General features: G+C 43.2%; 1 protein-coding gene across 2 annotated transcripts in view; it reads right to left on the bottom strand.

Moving 5' to 3' along the window:
- The window catches only part of PLEKHG7 (pleckstrin homology and RhoGEF domain containing G7), a 91,533-nt gene extending 88,625 nt beyond the window's left edge, over positions 1-2,908 (bottom strand). For both annotated transcript variants that reach the window (XM_019514859.1, XM_019514860.1), the window contains exon 1: positions 2,826-2,908. The gene's annotated coding sequence lies outside the window, so the exon portion shown is untranslated. The remainder of the gene's footprint in view (positions 1-2,825) is intronic.
- Positions 2,909-13,007: the final 10,099 nt, after the last annotated feature.

The following is a 13,007-nucleotide window of genomic DNA, read 5'->3' as shown; positions in this document are numbered from 1 at the left end:
ATCAGACCTCTGCTACTTGAGCTAACCATAGTTGATAGTATGATTTTATCCTCTATGTCAGTGGTTCTCAACTTTTTTAGACTTGAGGGGTCCCCTTGTTAGACTGAAAGAACCTCTCAGAAAATGCCAGCTCTTAGTTTTCACTCATTTTTTGACCATAGAAAAGTAATAGAACAATTCTTCTGTTGCAAAGAACTCAAGAAAGAACACAACCAGGTTAGAATGTTTTAACAGTATGAATTCCTAGTTGAAAACTCTAGATGTATCTTGTGAATCATGTTTGTACCCCTAACAGTGCCCACTGTGACATCCTTAAAAGGATCTCAAGGCACTTCAAGGTGGCATGGCACTGAGGTTGAGAATCACTCCTCTATATGGATCAGCAGTAGGTGATGGCAGCAGAAGAATGGAGAGATCTGAGGAACATGAGTCTCATTCTGGGTTCTGGAGCAGAGTGTGCTTTAGTAAGGACAGACTTTTTTTTGACTGTTCTTATCAGTTTGTTCCCTGTTCCAATATGGTTTCTTCCAATGCTGGCTCCTCTCCCCATTCCCTTCTCACTCAGCCAGTGCTAGTCCCAACTCTTCAGGCTTCTTGTTCTAGCCAGTTGTTTTTTTCCTAGCAATTCACACTACTCCCTCATGCCAACTTTTGGTTTCATCCTCTGTCATTTTTCCCTCCCCTGTAGTCTCCTTTACTCACTACCACCTAGAACTTTTCTTTCTCCCTGGGCTTCTCATCCAACTACAGTGGCTGTTCTTCTGCCCTCAGCTCCCGGTCTCCCTCTCCTTTTTTTTTTAGCCAGTTCATTCCTTATGCTGTGACTTGTTAAAACTGCCTCTTCTCTTACCTTACCTAATTCTTCCTCTTCCCCTAGCTTATAGGCCAGTCTCTTTGCTTAGTCCAGTATCATTACCCAGTTTTCCATCCACGATCAGTCTCTCCCTCACCAAAGCCATTTATTTCTCTCTTGCTCCAAGCTTCTTTGCCTGACTTTTCCTGGTCTCAACCCCATCTTAACTTGCAGTCTTGATCTCTCTCTCTCTCCTTGAATAGTCATTTCCTTACTTCCTTCTGGCTTACCCTGACCCCTACTCCTGTCCAAGCACTGTTCTCCCTGTGTGTTGCCTGTATTGAATCAAGCAGCGTCCTCCATTATGTTGCCTGGCTTTAGCAGAAATGCATTGAGAATACAGGCAGTCCTCAACTTACAATGTTTTGAGTTACAACCTTTCACACTTACAACGTTTATAAATTGACACCCTGTTTCAACTTTATGATGTAAGTTTTGACTTTACAATGCTTGATTTGATACAATGCCATGCCAGCGAGCAAGTTCACTGCGTCGCTCATCCCCCTGGAGAACATCTGTCCAAACTTCCTTGGACACTTTCTTTAAGAAAGCAAACAAGACTCCAGAAAAACCTGCAGCCAAGACTCCTGAGAAGACTCCAATCAAGAGCCTTTCAAAAAGTCCAGCAAAGTCACCTCAAAGAATTCCTTCCAAATCAATATGATTGCTATTTACAATATTAATATATTAAAGTAGCTATATTACTCATGTATAATTGATCGAGTACAAATCTGGGGTATTTTTGGTGACAATAGGGTATTGGGCCTTGATTCAGGAACCAATCCCCCATTTTATAACATTGTTTCTTATCAGAAAATTGGTTCCAAGTTACAAAGTTTCGACTTAAGTTGCGGTTTTCAGGAACCATTTGTGTCGTAAGTCAGAGGACTGCCTGTACTCTGTGCTCTCAGTTTCAGGGATTGATTCTTGCCTTGCACAGAGCAGCAACAGGTGTAACTGCAGAGAAAGTCCTGATCAGGCTGGATTAGGTTTAGTATGGATAGAGTCTTTTGGAAATCTAGCTGTGGATTGATTATGTGGTAGCTGAAATCTCCCAGTGGTTTTTAACTTGGTCTAATTTGGTCAGATTTTTACAGGAACAGCAAATGGCACATTCTTAACATAAAGGCCATTTTTTCTTCAGCCCCTCCCAAACACATTTCAAGGCCCAGCTCCTAAACTGAAACTTATTAGAGAGAATTTGTCAAAAATTTGTACCATGGGCTAAACAATGTATTTTCTACTAGATTTGCTGCTAAAAGGGCTGAAGTGTTTAGACTATAGTTTTCTAGAAAGTTAAGCCTGAGGCAGATACCAAAATACACAGCATTTCAGGCCAAATGGTGAAAGTTTGGCCAGCTTCAGTGATTTGCAAACCTGATTATAAAATGGGAAGTATCAGAAAAAACTTAGCATGAGGCACTGGCTACCAGTGGTTCTGCTATAGGCAGTGCTACCAACTTTGCTTATAAATAACTGCAATCAATAATACCGTGCATTTCATCCAGATCTATTAGTACATTCTCCAAAAGTGGGTTACTGCTGTTATCCATTGTACATAGATATAATAAACAAAGATAACAATGGCTATAAATAGATGCCGTTTACAGCCCCTTTTTCACATAATGATTTATGCATTAAAGACATTTCACTGTGAACATTAGGAAACTACTTCTGGGAACAAATGAAAATATATCCTGTAGAATTAAAGAGCCTGTTTCCTCAGTAACAAATCAAGATTCGAATCAATATCATGCAGCTATTCAAGGTCACTCATCATAGGAAAGATTCATAAAATTGCAACTAAAAGTAAAGGTCTGTGTTTTTCAGAATCAGCTCCCATAGGTCCAAAACAGTTATTTAAACTGAAGATCTATATGCGAAGCTAAACAGAAAACAAAAAGACAACAGCATAGCAGTCATTAAAAGAAAGGGGTGGTGTAGTTATCAGAATAATCTTCCTGACTCTTACCAGCATCTGTGATCTTCCAACAGGCTGCATAATCATCATAAATGTAGGAAAATTACTTCAAGTAGCTTCCTGTCTATGTTATGAGCACCATGCTCTAAAATGGCTATCACTGGAATACCAAAGGTCAATGTGAAGCAAGCTCAAATATAATGTGTACTTTAGGGAAAGAAAAAAATAAATAGAAAGGGAGAAGTTCCCTTGCTCTGCATTTGCTTGGGAGTGTTTGTAATGTTTTGAAATGAGTAGGTTTTTCCTGATAGCCTGAAAAGTTGTATTTACTAGGGCTGTGCAAAACTTCTGGTGCTGATTTGATTCAGAGGAGATTTGGCCTGATTTGATGGCTGAATCTCCAAATCCAAATCAAATCAGGAGACCAATAAAAAGGTCTGAATAGATTCAAAGCCTCCAAATCAATTAAGAAAAGATTTGGAGATTTGTCTATTTGGGCAGTCCTTGCTTGCCACTTCAGGGAGCTGAACCTGGGTTCCATGCCAATAAGTAGGGGCCAGGGCCGGGGGCTGGAGGAGGAGGGAAGGGTCCATGGAGGGACCCCCACCTGGCCCCATCCTCTGCCTGATCCTCCATCCCCCTTGAGTGTTCCCCAGCCCCTGCCCACTCTCCCAGCCCCATCAATGGCTGCCCTGCCCAGCCCCAGCATCCCGGCTCTTAAAAAGAAAAAAAAAAAAAGCCCTGCACTCGCCAGCTGCTGCAAGGCAGGAGGGAAATACTCTGCCCTGTGCTGCATGAGGGGCTCTGCCACAGCCCCCATCCCACAGGTGCTCTCCCAGCCCCAGCATCCTGGCACTTTTTTTTTTTTAAAGCCCTACACTTACTGGATGCTGCAGTGATTGTTAGGATTTCTGGGGGCTCTCAGCAGAGCCCCACCATGCAGTGCAGGGCAGCAGGGATCACCCCCCACACTTGGTAGGAGCTGGTGAGTGTGGTGCTCTTTAAAAAAAATAAAAAAATGCTAGGGCCAGGTGGGGCAGCCATTGATGGGACTGGGAGAGTGGGAAGGGCATGGAGGCTCATGGAAGAGGCCCCCCATGCAGTGTGGGACAATGGGGGGCAGTGGGAACCCCCCCACCCCTGGGAGGAGCTGGTGAGTGCCGGGCTTTTTTTTTTAAAACACTGGGGCTGGGGGGGGCACCATTGACTGGGCTGGGTGGGGGATGGGGCCTATTTGATTTGGAGAGTTGGCTGAATCGATGCAGGACAGTGATTCAAATCACTGAATCAAATCACTGTCCCCCGAATCAGCCAAATCCAAATCTGAAGGGAATAGTAGCCACTTCGCACAGGCCTAGTATTTACACAAAAAAGCCCTTTAAAAAGCCCTTACTCATCAGCGATGAGTAATTTCCCTTTACATAGGGTTGAAGGAAACAGTTTCTATTAAAAAAATAATAACTAACCTTCTCATAAAGAAAAATAATCTTCAGGAACTTTACAGATTATATGCAGGGTTTGCCACCAGAACATAGCCACAACTTTGGTGGAACAGCAATGTTACCTAAGAGCACATGTCAACCCTACATTTCTGTTAAGGATAGGAAGTAAAAAAACCAAAATATCTCCCAACTGAAACTGAAGGGCAATTGAATAAGAAGAAAGAAATTATTCATGCTGGACTCTGGCTAAGTCAAATTCTTGAAGTTGTGGATCATTAAAAATTTGCTGCTGTCATTCCACAAAATCAGTCAGATTCAGAAAGTCCATGAGTGAGAATATTAGGTCTAATTTTAAACAGTTCTGTAGTGTACTTGAGGCTAAAAGGTGGGCCATGCAGTTGGCAATTAGCACCAGTTTAACTTCCATGCCTGGCATTGAAAGCAAAATTTGTAGTTCTTGCAAGCCAATCAGTTCATTTCTCTGCAGCACCTTTGTTCCTTGGGTCTTAATCTTGTAATCATGATTTGGGGTCAGAGGAGTAGAACTTAGTGAATTGCTTGATCTACTAACTTGTAAGCATTGTCAATATCTTCAATTCCCTATATTTTCTCCATTTCTGTATGCAATTACTTATTTGGATTGGAAATGGTACAAGAGATAATCTATCTTCGAGATAATATTACCATAGCAAAACTGTGACACATGATTTGTATGCTTTCCATGATTTTTATAGGAAAAGAAGCTTCTGAAAGTGAAAATACAAACTACCCAGTCAAATTCTACTCTGTGTTGTTAGTAGAAATCTGGACAAATTCTACTAAAGTGGAGTTTCCTTTGGTTTACATTGGTATTGGACCAAATGATTCAAAATTAGTCTTAATACAATGGCTGAAACTTCCTTTGTGCTAAATGCTGTTTACAGACCCACAGAAAGAGGCAGTCTCAGTTTGTAAGGGCTTACAGTAAAAAAAAAAAAATACAGGGTCAGAAAAAAATAAGGCTTATTTGCTCTATTTCTGGGGTTTTCAACCTGTTTGGATCAGTGTACTCCCAGCAGCCGGACGCAGAGCAGTGTACCCCTGGCAGCTGGGTGTTGAGTGGGGCGGGGGGGAAGGGAGGGATGCACAGCCAAATGTGGAGCGGCAGCAGCCGGCGCATGCAAGCTTCCCCCACCCCCTGCATCCGGCCGAATGAGCAGCACCTGTGCAGCACTGCGGGATGATACCTGGTGGCGCACTATCCCTGCCCATGCACGTACCCCCATTGGGGCTTCTCAAGTAGGGCTATTGTTTGGATTGTTGATTATAGGTCAGTCATAGGAAGGTCCATGAGGATAGATTCCTGGTGCTACTAAAGTCAATAAAAGTTTTGCCATTGACCCTGTAGGCCAGAATTTTACCTGCAAGTCATATCGCTTTGTTCTAACCAGTTCCAACTAGACATCATCTGGAAACATTCAACAGTAGGAAACAGTTTTGAAAAAGATGGCTTTCATAGAATCATAGAAACATTGTTCGTTGGGAAAGTTGTTCCTGGAGTAATTGGTTCCATTTCTTCTTTTTGTGTTGGATGGATGTTGTAGAAAATCTTTGGTAGTTTCTTTGTATATGTTGTATAATGTTTGGGAAGATGTCTGGATTTTTCTCTTCTAAGTTGTTGTAGCATGTAATGATTTCATTCCTGAGTTGAACTCTTTTGGAGTCGGTTACATGAAGAATATGATTTCTAAGTGTTCTTCTGCAAAGTTGTGAAGCATATTTGGAGTTGTGTGTAGTAGCCAGAGGATTGTAGATATTTAGACCTCTCGGAATGATGTTGTTTTTCTTGCCTAGGCTTTGAAAATATATGTTGCTGTTGAGTTTGGCTTCTTTCTTTTTCATTTTGTTTTGCCATGCAATTAATGCTAACTTAGACTCATCTCTGAATGGTTTTTGATTCCTAAGTGCTGCCAGACATGTAGCTGTGTTGATTTGACACATACCAGATCAACTCTCGGGATCTCAATATTGCACTGTTAGACAGGAGGACATGACACAAGCTACACAAACAACATTATGAATTCACACACACATGTACACATACACAACCATGCACCTTCATGGCTGTGTGTTAATACTAGGGGCTGTTGGGGTAACTTGGGGCTTGGGGTTACTTAAGGTCAAGTGGCCCCTGGGGTTACTTGGGGTCAGTATACCCTGGGGTTACTCGGAGTCACTTATGGTTGGGGCTACTTAGGGTTACTGTGGCCCCTGGGGTTACTTAAGGTAACTGGGGCTTGAGGTTACTTAAGGTTAATTAGTGTTAATTAATCAAAGGAAAAAGTCAAAAGATGGCAGAGCGAAGGAGTGATGCCAGGGAGAAGCCAGCAAAGAGATTGGGGCCAGAGCCAGAGTGAAGAGGCTATGGGGGAGTTGAGAGGTACATGGGGAGAGGGAAACTGGGACTGGGGGGAGCCAGGAAACTGGAGAGGGACTGTGGGGAAGCTGAGGGAGGCTATGGGGAGCCAGGAGCTGGGTCAGGGAGCTGCAGGGGAGCCATGGGTGCTGCAGGTGTTGGAGAGGGACTGCGGGTGAACTGGGGTAGTTGTGGGTGAGCCAGGGAGCCGGGAACTGGGTTGGGGAAACTGCAGGGGAGCTGGGGGTGCTGTGGGTGTTGGAGAGGGGCTGCAAGTGAACTGGGGTAGCTGGGAACTGGGTTGGGGTTGCTGCAGGTGCTGTGGGTGTTGGAGAGGGGCTGCAGGTGAACTGGGTGAGCTGGGGAGCTGGGAACCGGGTTGGGGAAACTGTGGGGGGGGGTGCCGGGAGAGACTGCAGGTGCTGGAGAGGGGTTCCAGGGGAGCATGGTAGCTATGGGGGGGAACCAGAGAGGCTGCAGGTAAACTGGGGAGCTGGGAACCAGTTTGGGGAAACTGCGGGGGAGTCAGGAGAGGCTGTGGGGGCCGGGAAAGAAACTGAGGAGCTGCTGGAGGTGGCAGAGGCAAGCCAGGAGAACGAAGATCAGGGAGACAAGGAGGATTGGGGAAAGAAAACAGAAGCGACGAGGCACAAACAGGGAACAGAGAGAGACAGGGAAGATCAGGGAAAGAAGGCAGAAGTGCTGGGACACAAATGGAAAGCCGGGAGATCAAGGAGGAAGAGGGAGGCAAGGTGGGGGACAGCAGGGGCTACAGACAGAAGACCAAGGAGCAGGGCTGGAAGGTCAGCAGAGAGGGACAGAAAGTCAGAGCCAGTGGAGATAGAGGCAGCAGAGAGGAGCAATGGCCAAAGGGAGGTTAGAGACATGGGGATTTACTTGGGAGCCTGCAGCAAGACAGAGACCAACTCAGTTTTATTAAACAGGCAGTATACTATACAGCTCATGAAGTTATTGATGGGCTCTCTCTCTCTCTCTCTCTCTCTCTCTTTCTCTCTCTCTCACACACACACACACACACACACACACACACACACACACACACACACAGAGGTAGCAGGCAAGAAAAAGGCTTGGTGGAGAGATTGAAGTTAGTGTGTAGGGGCAGAGTCCAGGTCCTTTGTTTGGGGAAGGAAGCTGGGTGATAGCTACCTATCCTGGGCTGTGAGTTGATCCTCGATGGCTAGTTGGGGTCTTCTCCAGCAAGGTGTTGTCCAGAGGGGGTCACTGGCAGGGCCTTTGGGTGGATAGGTGGCATGGCGCAGTGCTGGTCCAGATGGAGAGGGTGTCCGAAGGAGGTCACGCCCCTTTTATAGAGGTGGGCTACCTATGTCTCCTCTGGGAGGGACATGTCGAGGCAAGGACAGCCCTGCTCAGATACTTATGTGCAGATCCAGGTGTCCTCATTGTCTGGTAGGGCACAATGGTGGGGTTTCTGGTTTCTGCAGTGTCTTTGTTTTTCAAATGCTGGGTTTCTGTTCTGTTCCTGAGTGAGGTCTGTGGTTCCTGGGTGAGTCAATGAAAGGCAATGGTCCAGTCACTGAGTTGAAGGTCCAGTCATTGAGTTGATCATCCAGTGTCATTTGTTCTTGGCTGAGTTGGGAGTATAGCAGTTGTTTTGGTATATGTACATCAGACATGTGCACACAATACCCTGTCCACCACAACCAATATGGATAATCAATGCTTTCATACTGGTGGTGTTAGTGTCAGTGAGGACACTGGCATTTGTGTGATGATTCTCCCACTTTATGCAAAGGATCCTCCAGAAGTAGCAATGGTCATGGCATTCCAGGTTTTTCAGGTCATCCCTGTAGGTCACCCAAGCTTCACAGCTATAGAGAAAAGTTGGGATTTCCATAGCCTTGAATAGTAGGAGCTTTGTTTGAGTCCTGATGTGATCATTGAACACACAATGATTCAGTCTTCTGAAGGCAGAGCTGGCACATCAGATTCTATACAGGATTTCCTCATCGATGTTGCCCGCCTTTGAGAGATGGGTGCTGCAGTATGCAAAATGTTCAACCCTTTCTGTCAAGTCATGGCAGGTGAGAACAAATACAGGGTAGGGAAGCTCAGCCAAAGTGTGCTGTCTTTTGATTGATTCAGGGATGCCTGCTCACAAGAAAACTGTTCTTTCTGTTCTTCCTAAGCACTGAGTGTTGGGGCATATGCACTGATGATGGTAGCAAACAAATTGTTGGTCAGTTGGAGGCAGTCATGAGACACATGTTAATGCCAAGAGGTAATTCAGTCATTTGGTTGATGACTTGGTTCTTAACGATGAAACCAATGCTGTGTATTCACTTGTTATTTGCTTTCCAGAGGAACAAATAGCCACCCCCTTCCTCCCTCAATTGGTTATTATCTGCATGTTTGGCCTTGCTGAGAGCAGCAATATCAACGTTATATCATGAGAGTTTTTGAGCAACAATAGCCATTCTGTGTTCAGATCTGTCACTGTTTGGGTCCTCTAGTAGGGTTTGTACATTCCAGGATGCAAAAGACATGTTTCTGTTTCAACTTCAGTCAGAGTTATCCTCCTGGAAGTGGCTATCCAGTTGGCTAAGGTAAAGTGGGACAACCTATGTTTGGGGCACATTTTCTATCCTCCTTCCCATGTGGGGTGAGCAGGGGGGATCCTAAAAAGGACTGCCCAGTTGCAATTGTAACCACCCTTCTGTCCTATAGCAAGGAGGAGAAGCGACTTTCACATGACCACTGTCTGCATGTGGATCCATGACTAGGGACTCCCAGTGATCACTTTGTCCCCGTTGTCACTTGCCCATTGCTGCAGGACTTTGTAGAAGTTATGGGTATTGTTATTAGTTATTGTAGTAGATGTTGTATCAGTGAAAGAAGCCTGCATGTGACTTGTTTTACATGAGGAGGCCACTGAACCACACAGATCTTGGCAGAGGAGAAACCTGTGTCCAGTGGGAAGGGGATCCAGGACAACTGGGGTTACTCCTCTACTGCACCCTTCATCTGTCTTTGCAGCCATTGAGAAATATACCTTCTGCATCTGCCTGCTCTGCTATTGAGGTTTTTGTGTTGTGTTGGACTGGTCTTTATCTGATACCTCACCTTTGACTTTACCACAATGGGAGACCCTACTAGGAGCACAAGACTCTCAGTGGTGTTGCTCTTAGGGCATCAGTACATGCAAACCTCTCCACCCCATCAGTCCATGGAGAAGGAGACACTTATACAACTGGGGAAAAGTCTTGGTCCATTGAAATCAATGGAAGTTCTGTTATTGTCTTCAGTGGTCTCAGAATTTCATCCTGATATATTTGCAAGCTCAGAAAAGTGCCTTATTATGAAGGTTTTGAGCTGGAATAACTTTCAAATAGTCTGAGCCAATGATTGATAATGTTATTTCCTGTAAGCTAACAAGTGTGGTTTTTCTCTGGTACCTGACTGTCTCAGCCTATTGATGTTACAACACACCATGTGAACCTGTCCAGTTCTCTGAAGCTGAACCTAAGAAGAAATTATTAACTACTTGTTTTCATGTAGTTCTTCCTTCTCAATTGGGCGGTGGCACCACTCTTTGGCAGGGGTCTTTATAGTCTAGAAGTCTTACTCAAATGGGTCCAAGTCTAATGACTAGGGATCTACCTAAGTCATGGCGAATGAAAGGGATTTTCATGGGCTGCTCATGGCATCCGGAGCTGATTTCATGTCCTTTTCACTGTGAACCCACCCCTCACTGCTGACTGGCTGAGAGGGCTGTCCATTGTGCAGCTCCTCCCTTTGCTGCTGGTTGGTGGAGATGGGTGGGGCCATGTAACAAGCAGCCCTCTCAGCCAATCCTCTGTTCCCTCCCCCCTCCAGCAGCTGTGAGACTGGGACACAATGGCTATGAGGACTGGTGGCTTCCAATGGGGAGCCAACATTTTATTTTTAGGAGGGTTGTTTTTTGATTTCTTGGATTTTTGGACAACACCTGATTTTGCAAAATCACAAATTAAGTAGCTCCCTACTGATGACTGTCCATTTCCTGTCTTTCCCACTACTTTTATACTGATCACTGGTTTTTCTTACAGTAACTTCCTCAAATCATTGTGTAAGAATGTTGCAACTGTTTATAGGACTTGTTTGGTACTTTGCTTTTTCTGTATGATAATTCTTAACTTACTGTGTAAATCAGATGCAGTTATTACTTATTAAAATAGCGTGTTGTTTTTAGGTCTGACACTTTTTTAGCATGAATATTTTGAGTTACTGAAATGCTTGTGGTTTTGTGGCTTGTTAGCACTGCTTAGCACTACTTAGTTTGTTATATAACTTCTCACATTCCAGTTCATTTAAAGTTTTTATGAAACTCGTCATTCTGGAAAACAGACTGGACATCTCATGACAATAGGTAATTTTTGAAGATTCCAGTCTGTGAAAGTGGTACAACCTCAAGCAGTTCTTGTGAAGCTTCCCACCTCGAAAAATCTTTTTGTCTTCCATACAGTCACAGGTATTTCTCTGGATTCATTCTGACGATAAGAATCTAATCCACTTTCTATCTTTACTTACAAAAAAAGACTTTGAAATGAATTTATGCATGTCTTGCCTTGTGTGGTCTTATTAAATGATATGTAAAGGGGGTCTGAAAGGGTCATCTGAGAGTAAAACCATGAATTATGTGTTTGTTTCACATTAGACATACAGATTTGGCTATTGAGGAGTAATAAGTGACCACTAGAGAAATAAGATTATGATACTGCAAGACCTAAGAAACCAAAATATGAGAAAATCTGAGAGAAATAGAATTTTAGGCAGAGTCTTAAACCAAAACAAGCCTTCCCAGCAAAATTAATGCTTTTGTTAAAGATAGAACACCACTACTTGTACAGTTAAGGCTTAGGGTGTCAAAATGTATTTTAAAGCACCTATTTAACAAAACTGGGGGGACACCAGGCTTGGCATTTCTGTAAATTCTGTAATGAGCAGAAGAAAAATATAAACAGCCTTATCTACACATTGTAAAGAAGAAAAAAGGAGCACAAGCCTATTAAACAATGTTGCTTTCCTGTTAATGAAAACATCAAAAAAGAGCCATTGACAAATTGTCAAAACAGTTTTTAATTAAACTGCATACAGAATTGCAACAGAAATCTTGGGTGTCAAACAACAAGAAGCTTTTTGACAAGCAAGTCAGGAAATACACACTCCTATAAAACATGCTTACAGGCATTTTAAGCATACATATTGGGATTCAGCAACACAATTTAGCACTCATTTGAAACTGTATCTGAATGGAATGCCACAACTGTTAAGGTGGGGGGAGAGGAGCTGTTTTAAAATTGCGAGGGTAAGTGTTGTAATAGTGTCTTGAAGGTGGTTGAGTTTTACCTTCCTTTGTAGCATAGGCCATGAATAACTTTTATAGTCAGCAGATGTTGCCCTCTGCAGCATGCCAGAAGCATTTCCACTGCTGTAAAAGAAAAAAAAGTGTGCGTAGGCTGTCTGGATCAGACAACCTTCATCGCACAAGTAAAATAATGCTGCCTTTTAAAACTTACTGTCTATTTATGAAAGTACATGCTATGACATTTAACCAAAATACCACACTATTTTAAATGCATTAAAATCAGTTAGGCATGATACTGTGCTTGAAAGAGTAGGGCATTAGAATTAATGGGTGAAATCAGGGCCCTGTTGAATTCACAGGAAATGCTCCTATTGGCATCTAAGGAGCCAGAATTTCACTCTTTGTATTAAAACCTCTTTGTATTTGCATGGGGCTACATCAAAAATAGTTCTCAGATCAGAAGCAGGCTGTGTCAACTGGAAAGTTTGCGGCTTTAGCTTGGGATTTGGGAGGTCTGGGTTCAGTTACTGGCTCTCTTATGACATACTTTGCAAATGCTGGCTACATTACAACTTTTCTCTATGCTTCTGTTCCATAATAGCAAACTGGGGATAATAATCCTGTTTTTTCTTCCATACTTTATAGTTTTATTTGTATTAAGATTATTAGCTATTCAAAGAAGTTACAGATTCATTAGTAGTTTAACATCTAGTGTGATGGGACCACTCAGTACTATACAAATAATACTGCTATTAGCAGTGAGGACTATACCATTATTAAATAAGTATCACTGGCCATGGCAGCAAAAGAACAGTGCTCTTTCTGAAAATACTGTGCTTCCCACTAACACCATGCTAAACTTTTAATTTAAAATTGTTTTAGTACTGGCTCCTCAGCAATTAATTGGAAGTCAGAGGAGTTCTTGTCCATCCTGACTAACTTTACCTACAGTAGCTGAACCTGTGCTTCACTGCGGAAGATTAATTTGATTTTTAAATTTTTTTACAACCTTTTGTCATAATTTTCATCATCTTCACTTTATGGTTTATTCATCATCACCTGTTCCA

The sequence above is a fragment of the Gavialis gangeticus genome, unplaced genomic scaffold (genome assembly GCF_001723915.1).
Source record: "Gavialis gangeticus isolate Ggan-Ray unplaced genomic scaffold, GavGan_comp1, whole genome shotgun sequence".
In the NCBI taxonomy this organism is placed as follows: Eukaryota; Metazoa; Chordata; order Crocodylia; family Gavialidae; genus Gavialis; species Gavialis gangeticus.
Note: the sequence above shows the minus strand (reverse complement) of the source record. Positions and strands in the feature narration are given on the sequence as shown.